We start from the raw sequence: 5472 nt of genomic DNA, 5'->3' as shown, positions 1-5472 counted from the left end.
TCCCTGGCAAAGCTATAGAATGCCAGGGGTTAATTTGTGCACTGCCAACAAAGTGGGATTGGCTAATCTAATGGGTCTGTCAGCAGCGCCAAGTATGCTCAGTCAGGCCAAGAGAAGTGCCTGCTGTTGCATTTGCCAACTGCAATCTCTTTTAACATAAACAGAATATACAGTATGTTTTAACCTAACATCGCTTTCTATGAAATTCACACTAAAAATGATGTTATAATGTTACAGTTCATACGGTGAGAGGCATTTAGTGACAGAACCATAACTCTGCACCTGCCATGCATCTTTCTCAAGGTAGTTTTTTTTTAGGGCCTGGGGGTTTCTGCACTAGAAAAGTGCAGGTCTCTACAAGGGCACACAAAAAGCAATTGTTTTTTAGGGGCCCTGTAAACATTATAAATGAACCCCACAGCAATTGCCTTGTCCTGGGAATGGTGTTTACCTGCCAGTGCCTGACCCTAATTTGGGAAGGTGCATCCAAAAGCCATGTGCAACAAACAAAAAACCCCCAAAAAGGATATAACACCTCACAGGCTAACAATGGCAGTATTTATTGTGGTCGTAAGGAAAAATATATTTAAAATTAGCATATCAAACATCTCAGTGCATACCCCCAAGTACAGTCCACCCCTCCATCCCCAACCAAAGAACCCCCCCCACCCCCTCCATCCAGTCCGCCCCCCCCACTTACCTAACACCCCCCAGGGAAAGGCCCCCCACCTCACTCCAAGACACCTGGGGCCACCACCACACACCCCTCCCTATGTTCCCCTGGTCCCCCTATCCTAATAAAGATGGACAATGTCACCCACAATAGTCCCTCTGGATCAGTACCAGTGTCAATATGAGTAGCGGGCTGGTGTATGCAATAAGTATAATGACAGTCAATGTTCCAAAAATATATTGTAAAATTAGCATATCAAAAATTATCTCAATGCATACCCCTAAGTACAGTCCACCCCTCCATCCCCAACCGAGTTTCCAAATGGTCAGTCCGCCCCTGGCGCTGTATGAAAGGAAGCTGATTGACCCATAGGCAGCCTGTATGTGTCACAGGTGGGTGCCTCCATTGACATCGCAATCATATGCCATATATAGAACAGTCTCACCACATATAGACCAGGTTGATGAGTACCATTCTTGGCTCTGTGTCCTGGATCTGCAAAGTGTGTGGTAGTGTAATGCTGTGTCCGGGGGTCTCACTAGAGCAGAAAGTAGTGGGGGGTGTGGGCCCCCGACTGGCTGGGGGGGGTGTATGTGGGGGGGTTCTTTGGTTGGGGATGGAGGGGTGGACTGTACCTGGGGGTATGCATTGAGATGTTTGATATGCTAATTTTATAATATATTTTTCCTTACGTCCAAAATAAATACTGCCGTTGTTAGCCTATGAATGTTATATCCTTTTTGGAGGGTTTTTGTTTGTTTCACACCATAACCAAAATAGTACATTTTGTAAAAAGATGTACACATCAGATCAAAAAGAAGGTCAACTGGACAACTGAGGCTGCATGAGGGACAGAGGGATTTGGTCTCAAATGACAGGTTTACATTAAGGGTAAAACCTTTTAAACAAAAAAATAGTCTGGGGGGCCCACCTAATCAATTACCAAAAATGAGGTGCCACCAAAACCATCAGGTGGGATGTTGCCAAAACACATATAATGCAAACCAAGAGAATAAAATAGATCTACACATCCATATGGCTATAAAATTAATTGAAAACTAGAAAATCTACAATTTCAGGGGAAATTGTGTAAAGTGTTCTTGCAGCCAATCGTAACCAAGTGATTGATGAAATGTAAGCAGTGCACATGGCAAGCCTGATAGACTGAGAACTGGATTTCAACTTGGTGACTCATCTGCCTGTGAGTCACCTTTGGTTGCTATAGCAACTCAGTCACAGGAATGTGAGAAGGTCTGTTCTAAACACACTGCTGCAACTTGCGAACTTCACTGGCGATTGCCATTTTCAAACACTTGTAGTTTAAAAGTATAATTGCTACAGCGAAGAGCTTGATATTGTAAGAATTACAAGAAGCAGAGCTAAATTTTGATGTATAGTATGTCTCTGAAAGATTAAAAATGAAGGCACAGTCGCAGTTTAAAAATGTCCCTTAACATTTCAGGTGACTATGGCTTAGCGGTGAACATTTTTAGTGACAGCAGGGTTAGCTGAACGTTTTGATATAAGATATGTGTAGGTGGGCTTGAAAATGCAGCCAGTAGAGAAAGCCAAGCAGCCAGTGGAGAAAGTCTCACTGAGAAGGCTGTGCTGAGGAGAGAGGAGAGAGAGGTTCACGCAGTGGACACAGACTCATCACACTATCCAGACTGAATAATAACACCATCTCATTTATACAGAAGGAACTGTCATTCCCACTGCAAATATTTTTTATTTTTTATTTATATTTTTCATTCATAGTTTTTGTTTTTTCACATTGATAAATTAATTTATTTTATATATTTACACAAATCATATATTTAAGTATAATTAATTGATGTAATTATTTGATTATCGGTGGTACACTTATGAATTCATTATATCACATAAGGTAGAATATATTGGAGCGCGGTACACTACTGGCATTCGTGAACATTTTTAGTGACAGCAGGGTTAGCTGAACGTTTTGATATAAGATATGTGTAGGTGGGCTTGAAAATGAAAGAGTGATGGCAGTTTACAAATCATGTTCTGATTTTGCCTTCAAAACTGTAGCTTTCTCACTTCTCCCTCTAATGTGACTCAGCTGCCCCCTGAGTGACCTTTGGTGCACCTGTGACTCAGTCAGTCACAGGTGTGTGACAAGCTCTGTTCTAAACACACTGCTCAAACTTGCCAAATTCACTGGCGATTGCCATCTTCAAACGCTTGTAGTTTTAAAAGTATAAATGCTACCGTGAAAAGGTTTATATTGTGACAATCACAAGAAACAGACCTAAATTTTGATGTATAGTATGTCTCTGCAATATTAGAAATGAAGGCACAGTCACAGTTTAAAAACGTCCCTTAACATTTCAGGTGGCTCTGAGTGGATTTTCAATGAAAGTCAATGGGAGGGGTGATTTGCAAACAAATGGTCATATTCTGAAAACTATCAAGAGTATGTCCTAGCCGTGAACATTTTTAGTGACAGCAGGGTTAGCTGAACGTTTTGATATAAGATATGTGTAGGTGGGCTTGAAAATGAAAGAGTGATGGCAGTTTACAAATCATGTTCTGATTTTTCCTTTCACACTGTAGCTTTCTCACTCTAATGTGACTCAGCTGCCCCCTGAGTGACCTTTGGTTGCACCTGTTGCCTCAGTCAGTCACAGGTGTGTGAGAAGCTCTGTTCTAAACAGGCTGTTTAAACTTGCCAAATTCACTGGCGATTGCCATCTTCAAACGCTTGTAGTTTTAAAAGTATAAATGCTACCGTGAAAAGGTTTATATTGTGACAATCACAAGAAAAAGACCTACAGTTTGATGTATAGTATGTCTCTGAAAGATAACAAATGAAGGCACAGTCGCAGTTTAAAAACGTCCCTTAAAATGTCTGGTGTCTAGAGTGGAGTTTCAATGAAAGTCAATGGGATTGGTGATGTGCAAACAAATGGTCATATTCTGAAAACTATCAGTAATATGTCCTAGCCGTGAACATTTTTAGTGACAGCAGGGTTAGCTGAACGTTTTGATATAAGATATGTGTAGGTGGGCTTGAAAATGAAAGAGTGATGGCAGTTTACTAATCATGTTCTGATTTTTCTGATTTTTCCTTTACACACTCTAGCTGTGCTCTGCTGCTCAATGCATTCCTATGGGAAAATTTCGCCGCAAAAACCGCGATATTTCTTGAACGATTCGGCGAAACGTTCCACAAAGTAATAGCAATCCGATCGGGAACAATCCGCACGTTTTGATATATTACTTGTATTTGTAGTGTAAAAACTGTGGGAGGAGTTAGCGTGGCAAATATGGCTATAATAAGAAACGGAATAAGAATAAGAACTAGAAAATCTACAATTTCTGGGGAAATTGTGTAAAGTGTTCTTGCCGCAACCTTTACCAAATGATTGATGAAATGTAAGCAGTGCACATTGCAAGCCTGATAGTGAGAAATGCATTTCAGCTTGTATTTTGAAGCTCACAGTCCAGCCTGGTGAGTCATCTGCCTCTTGAGTGACCTTTGGTTGCTGCACCTGGAGAGGGCGGAGTAGGCTCACTGTGCTGAGACAGCTGGGTTGCTATGACAACTCACACTGAGAGGAATGTCAGCATGCCTGTTCTAAACAGGCTTTTTAAACTTGCCAAGTTCACTGGCGATTTGCCATCTTCAAACGCTTGTAGTTTTAAAAGTATAAATGCTACCGTGAAACGGTTTATATTGTGACAATCACAAGAAACAGACCTAAATTTTGATGTATAGTATGCCTCTGAAAGATAAAAAATGAAGGCACAGTCGCAGTTTAAAAACGTCTCTTAAAATTTCTGGTGTCTAGAGTGGAGTTTCAATGAAAGTCAATGGGAGGGGTGAGGTGCAAACAAATGGTCATATTGTGAAAACTATCAGGAGTATGTCCTAGCCGTGAACATTTTTAAAAAAAGTTGGATAGTTACTTGTGAGCCACTAGGAGTTTTCTTTCTATATATAAACTCTATTGTTAATTGATATCATACATAAAAAATTATAAAAAAATATATGTGAAAAATATATAAATAATAAAATATTACAAATTAATTACGAATTAATTAATTAATTGCGTGCTAAAATTTGTATTAATTAAATATTAAAGAAAAGAAACATAGTGTCTTATCCGGGATATCAATTTTTTTTTTTTAATTTTATTTTTATTTTCATTTTTATTTTAATTTTATTTTAATTTTATTTTTATTTTATGTTTATTTTAATTTTATTTTAATTTTATTTTTAGTTTATGTTTATGTTTATTTTAATTTTAATTTTATTTTATTTTTATTTTATGTTTATTTTATGTTTATTTTAATTTTAATTTTATTTTAATTTTAATTTTACTTTTATGTTTATGTTTATTTTTATTTTAATTTTTATTTTTATTTTTTTTATTTTTACTTTTATTTTTATTTTATTTTTATTTTTATTTTATGTTTATTTTTATTTTAATTTTAATTTTATTTTTATTTTATGTTTATGTTTATTTTAATTTTAATTTTACTTTTATCTTATGTTTATGTTTATTTTAATTTTATTTTTATGTTTATGTTTATGTTTATTTTTATTTTTTTTTAATTTTATTTTTATTTTAATTTTTATTTTTATTTTTTTTTATTTTTATTTTATGTTTATTTTTATTTTAATTTTATTTTTATTTTATTTTTATCCAGACTGAATAATAACACCATCTCATTTATACAGAAGGAACTGTCATTCCCACTGCAAATATTTTTTATTTATATTTTTCATTCATAGTTTTTTTTTTTTCACATTGATAAATTAATTTGTTTTA

Source organism: Staurois parvus, unplaced genomic scaffold, assembly GCF_062004578.1.
Source record: "Staurois parvus isolate SC_StPar_1 unplaced genomic scaffold, SC_StPar_1.0 ptg000145l, whole genome shotgun sequence".
NCBI classification, from domain to species: domain Eukaryota; kingdom Metazoa; phylum Chordata; class Amphibia; order Anura; family Ranidae; genus Staurois; species Staurois parvus.
The sequence above is the reverse complement of the archived record's forward strand: the minus strand, read 5'-3'. Positions refer to the sequence as shown.